Source organism: Corvus brachyrhynchos, unplaced genomic scaffold (genome assembly GCF_000691975.1).
Source record: "Corvus brachyrhynchos isolate BGI_N302 unplaced genomic scaffold, ASM69197v1 scaffold101, whole genome shotgun sequence".
Lineage (NCBI taxonomy): Eukaryota > Metazoa > Chordata > Aves > Passeriformes > Corvidae > Corvus > Corvus brachyrhynchos.
The window spans coordinates 13,643,281-13,663,216 of record NW_008237239.1 but is presented as its reverse complement, the minus strand read 5'-3'; the positions used below and the strand labels follow the sequence as shown (position 1 = coordinate 13,663,216).

Genomic DNA, 19,936 nt, shown 5'->3' with positions numbered 1-19,936 from the left:
AGCAGTGTTATGTTTGACATGATAAATGCAGAAAAAGTACTAAGAAAGAGTCACAGTGGTTGAGCCACAGAGTCTTTCTGAATCCAGACTTGTTTGAATGTTTTGAAAGAGAAAATGGAATTGCCACATGGTTGCTGATTACATAGTGACTGAATTGTTTGAAACTTGTGTGCTTTGGGAGTCCGCAGCTGGGAAATCCCCAGCATGTGACTGGTACAGCTGTGTTTGATAGTGTGGTTAAACTGTGCTGCAGGCCTGAGTATTTCACCAAATTGCATCTTCTACCTGCCTGTTGCAGCATTCCAGTAGCTGCCAAACATTCCTTGTCTTTCAGAATTTGCATCAGGGTTTGAACACCTGAGCTGCTTGAGCTATGCTGATCTTTTTGTTGATAAAGCAATGGGGAAACAGAGTCCCAAGTGAGGCAAAGGCAAATTTCTCGTTAAGGGTGAATACAGTCACTTTCAGTCATCTGCATTTGTGCCACACTGCCAGAAGATATAAATCAACCGTTAGGAAAAGGGGAACTTCTGGACTTCTGCTTTTCTTCAAGCTATTTTGGTGCTTATCCATCCCCATCTTGTTCCTGTGTTTCATCCTCCTGTGGCATCTTGTCAGCAGTGGACGTGGTGTGTTTGGGACGGGAGCTCTTTGTTACTTCCTGGAATAGTGCCAAGGATAATGAGACACAACTCCTTATGGGGTTTTTAGGACTTTTTGTAGCACAAATCCAGTATCCACTACTGGTTCCTTGGTTGACTCATTTTGAGCCACTGTGTTGTACAGTGTGCAGAAGCGTTGGCACTGGGTGGTGCAAACTGCCACCACATTCCCATGGCAAAAGGGAGATGCCACACTGTGGCTCTGAAGTCACCCCTCAGAGGCCTCCAAGACAGGCTTCTAGCTACTTCCTTGGCAATTTGGATCTTTATCTACTGCTAACCATCCCTGTGGTGACTTCCCCTGATAAGTAGTCAGTCTTTTTCACACTTCTGCCACTCCTAACACTCTGTGAGCTCCACTGTCTCTCCCAGAGAGGAACCCATAGCACCTGGTAGCAACCAGCAAGCTCCATGGCATTCCAAAGAACCACTTCTTCTGGAGTTTGGGGTACCAATTATGTGGTCCCTAGAACACTGTGATCATTGATCAGAGCAAGCTACTAAGAAATAACTGATCTGATTTAGAAGAAAAAAAAAGGAGTGAAGCACCAGATGACAAAGTCTTTCAGACTGTGAGGAAAATGCACCATTTTTGCACTGTTTGCAGAATATTTGCAGGATGGTGTCCCTTGAAAATATATTTAGCCTTTGTTTCTCAGATTTACCATATATTTCTTTCACACGTGTCATGTCCAGGTAGAATCCAGTGGGGCTCTGAAGTTCCTACTCTATCTCAATTCTGCTGGCTTGGGTGCAGAGAAAGGTGCCACTTTAATCTTTCTGCCAAAGATTTGCATAACATTTAAAATACATTCTCCTCTTAGTGTGTATCACCTTATGTTTCTAGAGACCAGGTAGTCCTTTTTCTCTGATATTTAATTAATTATTTCAAAATGCCTAATAGAGTGTGATATTGCCAGTAGCTTCCTGGAAGGATTTTGGTCATGTTTAATTTTATGCCTGAGATTTTTCACATGTGGTGGCAAAAAAATCTGTGGTGCAATACTGTAGCATATTAACTTTGCCTTCTCTAATTCTCAGGATAAGTTGTGTTTGTTGATAAAGTTCAATCTTGGTGCTCAGGGTTGCTTGTTATCAGCTTTACACTGTAAAGGGCAGAAAGGAAAGTTGTACATATGTGTTGTTACTTTTTAAATATAGAACAAGATTATCTGCAGACTGGTATATTATTCATATGATATTGTTCATTTTTATGATATTTTCAGAAAACTTATCTCTTTGCGAGGCCTTTAGGTATTCTCTGCCTTCACTCATTTCATAACAAAGAGCAACCTATGCTTTAGTGGGTCTGGTTAAGTAGTCAAAGGGTAGCAAGAGATGACAGAAGCATTTGAGAAATGCAGAGCATGTAGTAAGGATTAGCACATTAGCAAAAAAATCATGAGATGAGCTATTATTATTCCCCCAATTTGTTGGTTCCTGGTTTCCATATGTTATTAATATTCCTCTGTATTTTGTTTGAGGAAGTAGTCAGATGAAAGGTCACAACTGTTTTAGGAAAGTGGGTGAATCATATACTGATTCACTGTGTAAAGGCATTCCTCTATTAGTTTACCATCTGTTCTGTGGAAACATAAATTACTAGAGATGAAGAGGGCTGCACATCACTTAAGCAGAAATGGTGTTGCAATATAACCTGATGGACTTGAACAGGAAATTGTGTAGTTCATTTAAATCACACGCTCAGTACAAATTTAGGCTGCATCCCCCCGCCCCTGATATTTGACATGAAATTTAGATGGGCAGGTATTTACTAGGCAGAAGGAGGATGCACGAGCATGCCCAGTGCTTTGGTCATGAGATGGAGAATGTGCTCCTTCAGACTTTCGTAATCATATGCAAGGGTTGTAGCTTAAAGATGTGTTGCCTCCCCAGAGTCACACTGGGGTCGGGGTCTTTGTGACAGGTCATGTGACCCAGAACAGCAGTTTTGCTCTTTCTTTCCCATCACTTGCACTGGAGATGGGAAAACTCCCACAGCTGAGGTCTGAGGAAGACAGAGAGGAGAAAATCACATTGCAGACAAAAATTTGGTGCAAAATAATCACCAAAAATTGTAGTCAGGATGGTGGAAGAGTCTGGGTTAGTTTTGTTTGCTTTTTCTCTAAGATTGTCCAGGGGCAAGGTTGACATGTTTTTAAATGCCAGATCTGCTCAGTCATTTGGCAAACGTGCCTACTTCTGCTACCACCATATGATATAATGGTGGGATTTAGCTGGCCTCACGTGCTTCACCACAGCCTGGTGGGTCACTTGACAGGATGAGGAACATAATATGATAATCAGGGAATCTTGTCTTTCTTTGCTTCCCCCCCTCCAAAGCAGACAATTTCACACTTGTGGGAAGGTGCTGTGCTGGCAGTTTTGGGAAGTGACGCGTTGTCCCCCCGAGCAGGCAGCACACACGTGGTTACACCGCACGCTGATCCTGTGCGGTGCACACTGCATGCCTCCCTCATCCTGACGGGATAGCAGCCTCATTCCCACGTGGAAAAGCAACCTTTAGGGCTGAAAAAGCACATCAGGCCAGCTTAGGCATTTAGCCTTTGTTACTACACCTTCTTGCCAAGACTAGCAAAACTTTCAAACTGGAGAATTCCTTGTAATTTCAGCTAGAGCAGACAAGAGTCCATCTTATCAATATTGATGGAAATGTGAAGGCCCATCTGTTAGAGGTACTGCCTTTTACTTGAGGCAACAATTCTCATAAATCTTGTAGTACAAAGCTTTAAAACTGGCTCATACAGCTGCAGGTGCAGCTGTGATACGGGCAGGAGGCTGCATGGGCATTAAGCAGTCCCATGACCAGGTACTGCTGCATGGAGTGAAGTAAAGAGAGAAGCAGTCCTGATAGAAATGCAGGTGAATCTGCTGTAAACTACTTGGAATCCCAATCCATATTTAGGATCCTATCCAGGAAAGTACTGTTGACCTTCTGTATAGGACTCAAGCAACCGAAAGCCAAGCAATTTCATTGATACACTTCTGGAGTGAGGCCTGAGTTTCTTCTAAATGACAAGTTTAATTACAGCTCCTCTGCTCTGACCTTTAGTTGGCTTTATGTAGGCATCCAGGCTTGCAAGTTGTACATTGTACAAAGGGAGTTCAACTTTGGTTTTCTCTTACTACACCTACAAGTGGAATGCCAGTCTGATGCACTCAGAAATGAAAATAAACACTGAGCAGAGCAAGCAGAAGCACTGTGGGACCCAAGGGTTCAGTATAACTTCATTTGTATAATGCCATCCTGAAGATTGGTTTGGGGGTTTTTTTGAAGCAGAAATAAGTCTAAATAAATGCACTTTGCAGCCTTTTCTCTTCAGGTGATATAGGATTAATTTATGTGGAATTGAGCAAATTTTGTAAGTTTTACAGTGCACATCTTTGGAATTACTTTACAACACGTGTTGAGTATTGCTTCATTCTAGCAGCCACTGTGTTTTCTGCAGCTAAACGAAGGCTTTAAAACCTGATTTGGAATATGAACTGACAAAACTGCGAAGAGAGAGAATGTCTCTGTAAAATATCTGTAACTACTTACCTTCAAATCTGCAGGCATTATGCAATATGGGATCATAAATGTCTTATCCCCTCTCGATAGGCATGGAGCTTTTATCTTTTTGAGATCAAAATGTACAATATGCAAGGGGAAAAACTGGAACTGCTTATTCCCACTCCATTTTTTTTTTTACAATTATTTGTATAAAATCTCCTTTCCAATGACCATTTTAAGCTGTTTCATGTGTGACTGTATGCAAGGGGAAGAAGCAGTTGAGCTAGTGAGGTGCTTTCCTGAAATCAGGAGGTTTTACTGATGCCCTTTATTTCTTTTAATTTTATGTTAAAGAAATGATACTGTGTTTTAAAAGATACAAGCATGTCATCAGTTCTGGGAAAAAATTAGCAGAGGCTACTTGGATATTTGAACAAATTGTACTACTGGGCAATATTAAGTCATCTTGAGCAGGGGAAGCACGTATGCAGAAGGAGCTGGGTTTGGGAACTTAAACAGAAAAACCACAGAGTGAGTAGGAAGCTTATCTTGGGTAAGAGTAAAGAAAAGCTGAGCAAGAGCTCTCAGAGCAGCATCCTTCTTTACCAGCGGGGGGCATGTTCAGCCGTCTCATTTGTTTGATTCTTGCACAGCTGGAAAAGATCTGACCCTGTAAAACGGTTTGTTAGTTTTATCTTGAAAGTAGAGCTGATAAATAAATTGGGAGGGGGGAAAAAAAACAAACAGAGTAAAGTCAGTTCTTGTTTCTGCCTTGTCTGTGTGGGAGGTTTCTCACCCTTCGGCTGCAGTGCAAGTACTCAAGGAGGCTGAGTACCTGGAGCTGGCACAGCTGAGAATCTGAAACTGTGGTGTGGAGCACAGCCTGGAAACAGTGTCAGACGCCTCCTGAGAACAGTCTGGCTTTGAGGAAAGTTCCTGTGCTTTCAGCAGCAGAGCTACATCAGAAGAGTCCCACTCCTTCCCTGGCTGCTCCCTCCTGTTCCTCTGCTGTGCCAAAGGCTGATTCAGCAACCCTTGCAGCTGTGCTGTGAGTGATGGGGTGAAAAGCCCAGTGAGCAAGGTGGAATGCCTTGAAAATTAAATTAATACCAGTTATTAGAACTAACAGTTAAAACTAATTTTTTTTTTTTTAACTTAGTTAAAGCAGCACTCTCTTGGAGTTAAATTCTCTATCAGTATTTTCTAACTGGAAAAACCACCTGAGTTTTGGCAAGGTGCTCAGGTTAAAATGTTGAGAGCTGAGTAGTTTGACTGGTGCCAAAGTTAAATGTGCCTCCTCAGTGATTAATGATCAGGCTCAGCCTCCACGAGAATGTGGTTTCACAAGTCCTTCTTTCTCACAGTAGTGTCATCTGTGTGTCACTCGTTCCTGCCTGCTGCCACCGTCCCCTACATATGCACTTGTGCCAGTGTAACAGTTGATGTGACTGCACAGTGAATTAGATTGGGAAGCTAATTAATTCTTTCTAAAAACCTTTTTTAGGGGGAGGAAAAGGGGTAGGAGAGGTTTATTTTCCTCAATACAGTTCAACATGTGCCTGTACCAGCAGTTGTCCTGGCACAAGTAGGGCTGTGGTGTAAGGTGAGAGTAAACAGGAGGGACCAAGTTGTTAAAGCCAGCACTGTTAGTGAAATGTTTGTGAAAATACATCTTGTTCTGGTGCAGAGCAGCAGGAAAGAGGATGTCTTCTGGGAATTTCTGGGTTACATGTGGTTATTTTGCCCAGAACAGAGACCTAGCTCTGAGTGCCCGTGGATTCCCGTTCAGATCCCTTTTTTCTGTAGCAGACTGAATGAGAATCACCTTGCTTCTAAATTCTGGAAGAGCATGCTGTGCTAGAATGGAATGGATGTGAGTTTATTCACTGGTAGAGAGAAAAAAACCCTAACCAACCTGCAATTTTACTGTATAATACTGTTGATTTTCGGTGCAGTCATCTCATGTCCTTTCCTCTGCTGTGCCCTGGGTGCTGCTGCCACAGGAGATGGTGCAAGTGGCCCATGGTGCTGCACAGATGTGTGTCCCTTCCAGACATTGGCCTCAAACCTGCCTTTCTTTGTGCTGTAAACCAGCCCTCCTGGACTATCTTCTTCACTGCACAGCCTGTGCACTCCTTGCCTGGGTATCTCACTACTTGCCCTGAACTTTAGTTCGCTCAGGTACAGAGGTTCCTTGCCTTGCTTTTTCCACGTGTAATATAGTAAGATTTTACTCCTTATCCAGTGCTTTCTACTTAGAGTTCTCACAGCTAGGTATGCACCTTCTCATTTCTTACAGAGGAAAATAGATACTGGTGAATGTAACAGCTGGATAAAATCACATCCTGCTCTCCATCAGGGTGTGGAATAGTTAAATAGCTGTCCTGGCTTCAGGCCACTGCTCAAGTCATCTGCATTTTAACCATTCCTTCTGGCAGCTTGATTTGCTTATTTTTATATTTGTAGATCATGTTTCTGTGGTACGTGTTTTTCTTCAATATAGATTGTGTCATTAAATAAAGTTACTGAGAGACAACCAAATCCTGCTGTATGTCTGCAGGCATCTTGTACTGCATACCTGAGACCACACTCACCCATATCGCTTCTGGTTTTCCAGTCTCAAGTTCTTCCTGTGCTGCTACTGCCAAAGCACACAGTGCTGTCCATATGCGATGTACATAGATAGATACCTGCTAAACCCCTGTGACACTGTGAAGCTCCCTTCACCTGGGATATAAGGAAACAGGCTCATCTCAGAGTCAGAAATCAAGAGGAATCTGCATGTTCAGTGATGTGATTCAGAAACCTAAGTGGGATCAGACTTGTGTCGTATGACACAATGAGAAGCTGATGATATCAAAGAATAAAGAACAATAATTATCTCCTGCTATTTTCTGTATTAATTTTATGATGTGAACTCATTGATCCCTTCAGTTGTGTCCACGGTTTGTTAACTGGTCAACTGCTAGAAGCCTTTCTCCAGATTTTCCTCAGTTCTTGGGTAGGCAATTTTCCCATCAAAGTTGATGCCATTTTGCCAGAGAAAAGGACCAGTAAAAAAAAGAGTGCATTTTAGAGTTTGTGCCACGTAGCAGTGTTAAGAGCCTCTAAGACTTCTCTGTAAGCCCCAGGCAGACAAAGCAGCAAAGCTACCCCACCAGCTCTGCCTGGCACTCATCCTCACACGCAAAGTTATCTTTGCTGTGGTTATGTGGATGCGCCTGTCCATGTCCCAGTAAATCAGCAATGTGCCGTGCTTTTCTGCTCCTCACTTGACAGCACGAAGCCCTCTATCTTGAGGTCGCCAGATTCCTAAAGTGGGTTGCAGCCAGGAGCCTCCCCGGCCCGCAGGGAAGCGTTTCCAGGAGGTTGTGTTCTGCCGCCTTCTCGTGGTCAGGGATCTGCTTGCAGCCTTCTCTCCAAGGCAGGCGCTGCCCGGCGTTGCCCTCTCGGTGCTGTCCCTGGAGGGTAGTAGTGCTGTTCTGGCTCTGGAAAGGTTGCCTAAAAGAGACTAGAACATTCACGAAGCAAGTCCAGAAGAGAACCGCGATGATGCTCAGAGGGCTGGAGCACCCTTCCTGTGCAGACAGGCTGAGAGAGCTGCGGTTGTTCAGCCTGGAGAAGAGAATGCTCCAGGGAAACCTCATTGGCCCTCCAGTACTTAGAGGGAGCCTATAAAAAAGAGGGAGAGCAACTTTTTACTCGGGCAGATAGTGATAGGACAAGGGAGAACAATTTTGTACTGAAAGAGGAGAGACTTCGATTAGATCTTAGGATGAAATTCTTTAGTAAGGCACTGGAACAGGTTGCCCAGAAAAGTGGTGGGTGCTCCATCCCTGCGAGTGTTCAAGGCCAGGTTGGATGGGGCTCTGAGTAACCTGATCTAGTGGGTGGCATCCATGCCCATGCAGAGGGGGTTGGAACTAAATGATCTTTAAGGTCCCGTCCCAAACCATTGTAAGATTCTATGATAAGATCTTAACAGAGGAACTGCGTAGTCAAGTTGATTTGAACTGTGATACTGGGACTTCTCTGACATAATACAGTTTCAGGTTTAGTTTTAAGGTTTGGTTGGCTGTCTCAGCCATCATTTGTGTTGTTCCTTGAACTCTAATGGCAGAATACTTGTTGGAAAAGTACGGAATATCAATTCAAGGGATTTGAGTTATTGCTCTGTTTCAACTGTAAAGTGCTGATGAAACTTTAGATGTAGCTTTTTTCCTACCATTTTCTGTATGGAGAATGGAGTGACAATAACAGCTCCCCGTGTTTGGGGGTTGTTGATTGAAACAAGGTCCTCAGTGCAAAGAGTATGTGGTGTAAAAATGAGTAGTATATTTCCCAATAGGATAGGACTCAAGTTCTTTCAGAAAATGAATCCTATCTGAGGAGTGGTATTTTTTAAATGCTTGCATAAAATCAGGGTGACCTCATGACAAATATAGATCACCATTTTTAAGTTGTTTTTCAGTGAATTCTTACCACAAAGCAGAAGAAAACTAAGGAAAAATATTTACTTTACTTTCCATGTAGGCATATATTAGAATATGTTTTCTAATATGTTTGGACCTAAGTGATTAAATAATTAATTAATCAGTTGTTGATTTAACCTTTAAATAAAAAAAAATCTTTTGGGATAACTAGGAAGTAATATTAATTTCATTACTGTCTGGTATCCATCTAACTGTAGTGATGTACAGGTGAAAATTCTACCAATTACCCTCCTGATAATTAATAACTCTTCTAATAGAAGAAAATTCACATGCTTTTTTTCTGCACTCCTCCAAGGGAGTAAGTATAGAAAAAACATTCATAAGAAATGAGTATTGTCTCCAGCCAGTGTAACTTTTTTCTGCAGAGGAGCAATATCTGAGGCACTTTAGATCACCAGAGAACAGCAATTATGTGAGACTTAATGATTTTCATGAGTAAAGACGGATTAAGAGGTGCCTCTGGTTTTGTCTCTCTTTTCAGAGGCCACTGTTCAGGACTCAGCAGATGTACAAATCCTCAGCTTAGGTCATTTGAGTGTAACTGGACAGTGAATTTAACACTGATCAAAGCTAATTCGTGGGGTGGCAGATTTGGGCTAAATGCGCTGCAGCTCAGCGTGTTGCAAAGTGTTGCTATAAAATCATCCGCAAGTGCTGCTCTGCTCAGACAAACCACATCCTTCTGTGCCCGTGCCCTGTCCCAAACAGCTGCTTGCATGGCTGGCTTGCTTTGGGTGTGACAGCTCACTGACATCCAGGGCTTTGAGTCCCTGAAGAGTTGCTTAGCCTTCAATACACGTGTGGTTCCCACCTGTGTGGATGTGATGTCCCACCCTTAAGAGTAAGGAAGCACCTAAGATCCATAAATGCTCGTGGGCAAAAGGAATGACAGAAGTCAGAGGGTCTGCAAACAATCAGAAAGTTTTATTAGCGAGTTGCACACTTGGCATGGAAATTGGCGTGTTGGTCCCTGACCTACTGTGTAAGCCCATGGTTTGGGTTTGGGATAAAGGGGTGGGGTGAAAGGGAAGAGAGGAAGGGAGAGATTAATTAAAGAGGGAAAAAGACATCACCAGTCCTGGTTCCAGCATTGATTCCTGTCTGTTATTAATTACTAATAATTACTGGGTATGTCAGTTTTTTCATAAGTAGCATATCCTGATAATTTTGGCTCATCCTATCATGTTATCTGGTTTTACCCTATCAACTGTGTACAGTTTTCTCCTTAAAAGCTCTTTAAATACATCCCTTAACTGTATTCCTAACACCTCATCCTGCATTGTTACCAGTGAAGTCAGCAATTGCCTGCCTTCACTTCTTCATTAGTATGGAAGACTTAGCCCATTCCCCACTCTTTTCATACAGATCTTTCAAGTTTGTAAGGGTCAAGCCCTTAAAAAAATTCATTACTTAACATGCAGCAGTGACAAAGTTGATTTTTCCAAATAAATTACTTATAAATTAATATTGCTAATACTCAGTAAAAAAAAGTTATCCCTGTTTCCCTTCTATTTCTTCATGTTGTCTCTAGATTTTTGAGTTTACAAGCCCTTTTGTGCTGATTTATACCTCTGAATGAGCTATATTTTTATATACAATAAATAGTTTCGATACGGCAGGAAAGACATGGAATTTTTAATAACAAATACTGTAGATACCACTAATTTCTACTAGTAAAGTTAATAATTTGTTTCTCCTTGCTCTTACATGAAGATCAAACCACTTAATACTAGGGTTTACAACTGATTCTCTGGAATTTTATATCAGTATTAACTGGGAACTCTATTTACTATGCAGATAAAAATAAGCAGTACAAATAGAGTTAAGGTTAAAGAAAATATTTGAATAGAAGATAGTAGATGTGAAAAGTACATGTCTGAAGGGCAAAGCATTGGAATGAGATCCTGGGTTGACACAGAACGTTGTAGCTTCATGGAAGTTAATAGACTCAGCCCAATTCACATGTAGAGCTCAGAAACAAAATAATGAAGTTAAGCCTCAGAGAAAAAGGGAGAATTGTGGGTGGGACTTCGAGTATGCAGTGAGGAACTCTGTAGGTTGCATGAAAAATACACAGCAGAGATGAAAACAGTGCTTCAGCCACTGGAATATTTTTTTTCTCTGTTTCTGTATGTCTGGTAGTTGGCTCACAAATGTTTTCTTACGCACGCAGGATCATGGACTAGCTAAGAAGGATGTTGAGTTTGTCCGCAGTTCTGTTTTAAAATGCACTTAAACGGTGCAGCCGCTGGATGTCTCTCTTGCTCCGCTTTCATGGGCAAGGACCGGCCTTTCAGGGCGACGAGCCTACATCTGGGAAAGATAAATGGGTCAGTGTGGGAAGCCGGCTGCTCTCTGCTGCCCAGCTGACCGGGGTGATGGGACACAACTCTCAACACAAGAGATTGTGAGGTATCAGCAAGATTAACAGATGAGAAATGCATTTTTCTTCCATTACAAGAGCACTTTTTACCCGCCCCGTTCTTCTCAGTTGTGCTCTGTACCACTGTACTAAAGCTGCTGCCAATAACTGAATATTATTTGAGAAAATAAGTTAAAATTGGTAATGCCTTTTGCAATAGTTACCATATGTAAGCAAGTACTCTGTTAGGCTGGATTGAAGAAATGCACCAGGTAAATGTTCTTTTTTCATGCCAGGGGTTTCTGGCCCAGATCTGTTAAGCTGGGAGCAACTTCATATAAACAAGAACTGGATTTCCCTTTTCTGGAAGAGTGTGCACTCTCTGCTTTCCCTGTTCTGAAACAGAATTGAGAGAGACATACACTCAGAACTTCCAATGAAATCCTGCTCTGGAAAAGTAGGCTTTAGGAGAGACTTTTGGTTCCCTGTGTGAGTCAGGGGTACAGGACCAGGTCTTTGTCCTGCTCAGCTGCTGCATTGCTTAAGCAGTGGAAATCTTTCTGTGTGCACATTATCAGCTCTTGTTTGATTGAGGCATCAAAAATACATGAATGCAGCAAAATGCTTCAGAAGTTCTTTGGAGGTTGAGAACCTCAAGGTGTCTGACTTGTGTAGAATCAAAGAGTTCTGTACTGCTCCACAGCACAGAGCTCTCAGAGATGTGGAATACAGAGAGTGATGCCTCAGGCAGTGCTTTCAGAAGGACCCATGAAGGTGAGTGCAGGGAATTTTGTGTTCCAGTGATCTAGCTAGGCTAAGGTGGGAATTTGGGGTTAGGTTGGAATGTAATATCTCTACGTTTCAAGGTAATGTGATGACTAGATAATTTTCTCCATTCCTCAATTCTCCATACTGTTTTCAGAAAGTTTCATCTGTATATTGTGAAAGAGTATGTTTCCTTATATTCTTCATTTATGTTTAGTTCTTTAAGTTAAAAAATTACTTAGATTACAAATTCTTAATGCTAAAAGTCTGATATATTTCAGAATTTTGCTGGATTTTTTTCCTGTATATATTTTTTTCAGTATATATGAAAGGAGTTACATAATTTTTACTTTAGTGGTTGGCCAATATTTGAGCTCCTCTAGTTTATTTGTGTCAGAAATGTTTATACAAAGTGATATATCTTTGTGTACATTCTTTGTAATCAAAGTAGGATTAAACTGAGGTCTTGTTTTCCTGAATGTAGCAGGAAAAAAGACAATAGGAAACAGCTCCTTTGGCTGTAGCCCAAGCCTCCCTTTTCAACCAGGGCTGCACTCAGAAAACCCTCGCTCTCTTTTTTCTCTCTTTGTGGTAATTCAGGATCATTCTACAAAGTGCTTCACTGGTTTGGGGTGTTATCTTACCTACATTTGTAACATTTCTGACTGGGCCACACAATTTTGCTAAAACTATATACACACACTTTTGTGTTTGCATCCACATGGCTCAGATGGTTTTTTTAATTTGCTTGTCTTGTGGCTGGTGCTTGGGAGGCAAGTACCTATTTGTCTTCGTCTTCTGTTGGCCACAGTTAAATTTCAAACCCATTTTCTTCTCTAGGACTACAAACCGGTTTCATTCCACTGCATTTTCTGTTGGGTTTCTCTGAGGCTGTTCAGGAAAACAGGCAGGGAAAGAAGTTTTGGTCTATCTTATTTCCGACAGTGGAATTTAAGGAATATCAAAAGTGTTGTTTAACAGTCTAAATTAAGCATTGAACAGGGGAGGTGCTCACTGCCATGTTCTTAAAGTCTGGGGCAGACAAATCTGCATTTTTCTCTATTGAATATTTAAAGGCCTTTAGTCCTTCTGGGTTTTAGCTTTTCCAGGCTCATCTTGAGAGAGATGTTTGCCTGATCCTGACTACATATAAAAAAAATAATCAGAAGTGGTTATTCAATGCAAGAGCCAGATTGCATGGTTGTTATCTTAGACTGGCAGTGATACCCCTGGAGAGCTATTTGATTATGTAAATTAGCATGAAATTAGAAAATTATGTTTACTTTGAATTTTTGGGGGGCTGTTGGGGTTTTTTCCCCAGCAAAATCAAGAATAAGCATCATCAAAACATATGGTTTGTTTCTATAGCTTTTAGCTAGATTTAGCAATTGCTTCAGGTTCATAAGTAGATATCTCATCTGTATGTTGCAGCAGTATCTGTCAAAACTCCCAGTAGTGTGGATGTCTTAATATTCTTCAAAAAGAGAAATGAAGGGAAAGGGATAACAATGTACACAGATGTATAGTGAAGTACAGACCTCTGAAGTTCCAAAGGTTTTTTTTAATCAAAAGTAAGTGTCCATTTAATTCTATAATTGTGGAAGAAGAGTGGATCTGTAATTCTGTTCATAATCAGACAGGTATTTTGTTGGTGCTTATTCTAAATAATGTAAAATATGTAGGTTTTTGAGCAGTATAGAAAAGATGAAAGTTGATAATGTGGGAGGTTTCTGTGGTCTAGGGAATAGAGGGGGGGTGGTTCTAAAATAGTGAAATTCAGCATAGCTCAGTTGGAGCTCTGTATTTCTATTGATGTATGCTAGTTGAAAATTGGTTTATGATTTCACGTTGCATAGAAACAAAGCAAACAAACAAAAAAGTACTGTTATGAAAGCATCCATCTAAGAAAACATTTGGGCAAGAAAAATACACTGAAAACAACACTCTTTCTAAATTAAATTTACTATTACATATAATAAAGTTTCCTAGTAGGGAGTTCCTGGAAAATGTGGACTGAAATGTGAAGCAAACTGTCAATGCTCTTTTAGCTGCCTTGGAGGTATATTTCCAAGAACTAAATTTCTTAATTTTTTTTTTCATTACTTCTAAAGAAGCTTTCTAGAGAAAAAAAAACCATTGCTTCATAACCACCTGGAGGAGCATTTGCTATGATGGTTTCCAAAGGAGCAGCTTAAGAGTTTCATAAATATCAAAGTTAATAGGCTCCTAGAAACACGGAAAATTGCCTGTAGGTGATTTCTACTTATACAGAAACAGCTGCTCTTGGAGCTGCAATCTTCTCTAAACTTTCTCTCCAGGCCTGTTGCCTATTACTGCATAGTTTGCTGTCCTGCTCCTGCTTCCTTTAGCTGTTTTGAATCAACAGTGGGCAGAGCAATACTTATAAAACATGATCTCACAAATTACAGAAAATAAACAATATTGAGTGTAGCTTGTGGCTATAGGCAGATCAGAAACAGTCTAATGGGAGCACACTGGTTTTTTGCAAATGCAACTGCTATGCCACATTGTATAAAGCCATAGTTATGGCTGGATTTGAAGAAGAGAAAATCTTTCAAAAAGTGGCTTCCAGAAGGAAGTCTGAGAAAAAATGTTTTTCTTGTATTGAGCTGCTATTTGGTATGCAGTAGGAGATGCCTCTCCTTTCTTTTTGCTGCCTTTTTTTTACTCCCCTATAATTATGATTATAATTTTAATGGTGTTAAGGCACTTGATAAACAGCTTTTACTAAAAATATAAAATCATTCTTTTCTGCATAAACAAGATAATATGTATATGCCTCATAACAGTCATACTTGGAATAAGAGCTCTTTCCTCTCCTCGAAGGTGCAGGAAAACCTTATCATTATTAGCCAGCTCACAGAATCATGCTTAGGGAAAGGATGTGCAGTATGAAGAGATGTGCTAGAAAATTGGGTCTTGCTGTTGGGATTTCAGGCTTTGAGTCCTGGTGGGCTTTCTGCTGCCAGAGCCTTAAAGCAGCCTAAAGGCAGTAGAGCTGATTTTACAGAAGGCAGCAGGAGGCTGAAACAAGGGTGAGCAGTGCTGGTTTGTAGCATGGGAAGAGTCTGGTGAAAGCTGCCCTCCCCATCAAGACTGAGCTGGTTCCACCCAGGAAGGGCAGGTGAATTGTGATTTAATTCACAATATTGCATCCACACTTGGGATGCCCATTGGATACAAATGAAGAGGCCCTTGCTCTGTTCTTCTCTATTGTTCCATGTTTTGGTAATGTCATTTTATGTGTAGACAGCTGTTCATCATGTTAGATATTTGTATTTCACATTCCTCACGTTTCTTACATTCTTTGTTGGTAGGGAAGAAACATTCATAAAGTTGTGGCAAGTTTCAGAAGTCTGTTATCTGAAGTTTTACGTAGCAGCTTTTATACAAACCTTTATTTTTGAAAGCTACCTCTGGAAGTACATCATTGCTATTAACATCCCTGGGGGACTGGTTCCCTCTAGAAAATAACTGTATGCCTCCTTAGCAAAGATGATGATGTAGTCTTGATTGAAGAGTGAGCTATTAATTCCCTCAACCGTTGCTTTTTGACAAATCCATCCCTGATTCTCTGTTGCAGGGTATAGAGTAAAATAAGGAAAAAACATTTCTCCTCCTTCAGGCAGCAAGTAAGCCTCTCCCTCCTTCTGTCTGTTCAGCTGCAGTTGAACAAAAACCATCTCAGGAACTTAAAGGAGAAATACAAGCCAGTACAGATTTCTTCTAACCACTATGTACAATATAAAATAATATCTAATTGCCAGCAGTTCACTCTGAAGCGTGGGTTTCTTCTTTCCCCACCTCACTAGTCTGAAATACCAAGGCAGGAACCAGCCACACACTGAGGCTGGCTCTGCACTTCTCTTATCTGCTGTGGCTGTCAACATCAAAATTTCTGTTATCTCTCTCTTGTAATTATGGGGGTCCTTCTTTCCTCTTCCTCTCTTTTTATCACTGATTCTTCCCTCCTCCTCATGTCACTATTTTGTTTTCTTGATTCTCCAACAGCTTTTCAGTTTGCCCCACACTGGCAGAATGGAGTCCTACTGTATATTTTGTTCTGCCTGATTGGGGAAACTGAAACTTAGCATCCCTTGGACTTCTCCAAGTTGCTGTGTGTAATTGAATTTTCTAGAGTGTTAATCATAATTGGATTATTCTGACATTCTTGATGCAAAAAGATGTACATTAAAGTAATAATGTAATTACAGAATTTGCTTTGCAATGCAAAGCATAAATATGTTTCTTCTTAGTGACACTGAAATTATTTACTACTCCCAATATTGATATATTGTTTTGACAGATATGCAGTGGGCTATGAGTAATTTTAAGGTGGCACAGTTTATTCCATGCAGCTTCAAAGCAAGGATTTCCCCCCTCCCCTTTTGCCCCATCACATTTTATTATTAATGGACACATTTGAATTGTCAGCTTTCTCAAAACCTTGGTGTATTTGCTGGAATGATCAGATTAATTGTTTAACCATGTCATTGCTAACTAGGAGTACTGAACACCCTCTTGCTCTTGCTTTATCTTTTCCCTAGTAGCTCTTCTGGGGTTTATTTATCCTGTTAGTTTAAATATAAGAAATGCATGCCAAAATAGCCAGTAATGTGGAAATGTAGGCTTCCAGGAGCTGTGTGGGCTAGGAGTAAACTTTTGACTTTGTCTGGAGGCAGGATGCTAAGGCAGATCAGCTGGCAGGTTAATGGTGATTGTCATGAATATTAAATGGCAGAACCAAAACAAAACTCCCAGAGAGACACTTATGCACAAATCTTACATAGCAACAAAACCAGCTCAGACAGCTGGCTCTCTGTAGGCTTTCTTGAAAGAAAACAGTGCTCAGGCGTATTAGGATGATTTTCATAAACCGGAAAGCCAATTTGTGATGCACTGTTTGAAAGTTAGAGGCCTTCACGATTTATAGCTTGAGGCAAAAATCTGTTTTCTGAAGTGGATGAATAACAGGTAAATTATATCTGTGCTGTTCTCCCTTGGAATAAGTGCTTCAGAATATTTTTGAGTTTTGTGGTGTCTGAAAATGTGAAAACAAATGTGTACAAGCCTTACTGTTAAAAGTTCATACCAACTCTCTGGTGTGCAGGTATAGTCCCACTTTTCCCTCTGAAGTTCCTATAATCTCTTTTTGTTTTGATTTGGTTTTTTGTTTAGGTTTGGGGTTTTTTTCTCTAAAAAAAACCCACATTGCAGGGTACAGAATAATTAACTACATTTGGGCTTGTTTCTGTTTTGTGATGTGTCCCAGACAGGGTAAGAACTTGCTATTCACAGAATTCCTCCTCTGGCTCCTGTGGTGTAAAGCTACCTCCTGCTACATGGAAAAAATTGCAAAAGAATTAAAATTCAAGAAGCCTGGATTTATTTGAAGTAACACCAACATAGATCTGGGATGATTCCATTAACAGCACTGCAGTCATGCTGTTTCTAAAAGGATATCTAAAGGTGAGACATTCTCTAGGGCTTCGAGACTAATCTTTGTTAAATTTTTAAGTTGGGATCAGATTCTTGCACATACCTTCCTTGACTTTTATGGTTATTTAAATTTATTCTGACTCAATGTGACGTTCAGTGATTTCCATACTCCAAAAGGAATGAGCTGAAATAACAGAGTAGGTTTCCTCAGAGAACTGCATGTAGGCATGATCCATTTTGTGGTGTTATTCTGAGTATAAAAAGATAAAGTAAATCTAAACTATTTTTAGGTGCAATGAGTGGGTCTAAATGAGTTGATGGAAAAAGATATAAATGAAAGGACAGTCCAGTTGGAGGAAGTTATGGAGAGTAATGCTTTTATATAAACATTCTACAGAATTCATTTCGCTTTCCAAACTCTGCCTATAAATCAAGAAGTGCTTTCCAGTAGCTCATGGAGACCTCTCAAGTCACACGGTGCTAGCTGTCTACTTCTAGTTCAATTCCATCAAAAACAGAATATATATATATACATATATTTAAAGTAGAATTTTAAAAGTATTTATGTAAATAATTGATGCAGGTATTCCAGTGGTTATTATGTGACTACCAACAGTGTGCACAATGAAAAATACAAGTTCCCAGCTGTGAAGAAAACACATTCAGTGAGATAATTTTTCAGCTAGTACCAGGAACACCCCTGATTTATTTCTGTTGTTCTTAAATCAAACAGCCTAGTGGAGGAGTTTTTTTAAGGGTAACATAAACCAGATATATTTCAAAGACTTAGACTAGTTTATATTTGTGTTTTCACAGTACCATGAGGAATTTACACACACTCCCTCTGCAATAAAATGAGCTACAGTATTGTAGAGTAATAGTTTGTAACTATTTTCCTATGTATTAAAGCTTCCCATAAATACCTATCACTTGGATCAACATGGATAAACCATACTCACTTCAGCTGAAAGATGAAGCACCACAAAGTGATACCTCCTTGGAGTGAGGAAAGTAAAGTTAAGAGTTCCATAAAGTAGCATTCTTGATACTATAGCCATCTTGGGATCCCATCAGCCCAAACGTCCAGTCAACATTACCTTCCTCAAAAGGCTGAAAGTCACAACAGGGATAAAAGTCACAAGGAATTCAAGGAAAACACCACCTTATTTAACAGCGAGGAAACCTATCATTAAGGATGGCAAAATTGTAGTGAAGCTGAGAACTGCACCTTAATTTCTGTGTCCCAGGTCACCTCTTCATCGGCTAAACTCCAGCCTTCTTTCTTCAGCTGGAATGGGCATCATTTAAAGGGAAAATGGGAAAAATCGAGAAGCTATGGACTGAATAGCAGCAGTGTGATTTTCCATGAATCCAGGCACCTGCAAGGTATCAAAGCCAAAGGCATCATATGTTTGGAAAACGAGACTGAGGTTGTCAAGCAAGGAGCCAGCAGGATGAGCTGTTTAACTCATGCTGATTTCCACGGAACTGTATCCAAGGAGGATGTCCCACTTCTCTGTTCTCAAGTTCAACCTTATCTCTGAGTGCATCAGCAACTTTCACCTCTTCTGAAACAGTACTCCCCTGTGATTTATTTATAATCTCCTGCTTCTTCTTGTAAGTAGTTTCACTCCCCTTCCTTTCCTCTGCCTCACATCGTTACATTCCACTGCTACGCTGCTGCTTCACATAGAAACCTTTCAGCAGTCTATTTTCTTCCAGCTGCAAGACATGCTAAACTCAAAGGAGACCACTCAGAGGAATGGGAAGGAATTTAGGGACAATATTAATATTTAATGTGTAGAATCACAGAGGCTCAGCACATAGACATCCCTGCTAAGCTCATGTTCTTACAATCCTTTCAAGTTCACTAAAATGGATAGGTTGGTCTTTTACACATATTAATACTAGGAGTTGTTCAGATATCCCTACAAGCTCATTTTTGCCTATCATTTTTGTTGTGTCAGGGTGTTATTTGTGACCTGTTCAGTTTATGAAATACATGGAATACAATATTTTAAAAGACTGTAAGAATTGACTTTGTCTAAATGCTAGATCTCTCTGTTGAGTGCCTCAGGTGCACACGTACATTTGTCTTTGTGTTAACATGAAAATACTTCACAAATGCCTTGAAAGTCCTACTGCCCTATTCTTAAAAAGTATTGCATAACTATTTTAAAGTGCAGAGCATGTTTAAACAATAAATAAGAAAAATCCATTAAATCCATGAGGCATTTCCAAGACATGTTACCTAAGAATGTAATCTCAATTTCAACATGCAATCCCTCTGATTGCCACTTTTGCCTTAAGTATACTTAGGTGTGCTGCACAGTCCAGCAGTTCACACTTTGCTTTTTTGTGGAACAATATTTATTCCTAATAGTAAAGTTTGTAGGAGTTTTGCTCAAACATAAAAATTAATAAAGGTATGAATGAAATGAATAATTTTGAGTTCACCTGGACTTTTATCTGTGACCATTACCAAAACAGCTCTGCAGTGTAAAATAAAGGCTATGTAGCCACAGCCCCCAACGAGGCAAATAACCTTCCTAGGATACTCTTGATCTGCCACTGCTATTTTGAACCAGTTACCAGTTTAATCTATAAAGTTACCCTCCAGGCAGTGAATTGCTTGGTAACTAAGTTCTGTGTATCCAATACAAATGATTTTAGAATCCCT

The 19,936-nt window shown here is 40.3% G+C and overlaps 1 long non-coding RNA gene across 1 annotated transcript in view; it reads left to right on the top strand.

Annotated features, from left to right (window-relative positions):
* Window positions 1–18,243, top strand: part of LOC108445600 — a 48,420-nt gene extending 30,177 nt beyond the window's left edge. Inside the window, exons 2-3 of the long non-coding RNA XR_001860531.1 lie at window positions 17,090–17,286; window positions 18,166–18,243. This is a non-coding gene — a long non-coding RNA (uncharacterized LOC108445600). The remainder of the gene's footprint in view (window positions 1–17,089; window positions 17,287–18,165) is intronic.
* Window positions 18,244–19,936: the final 1,693 nt, after the last annotated feature.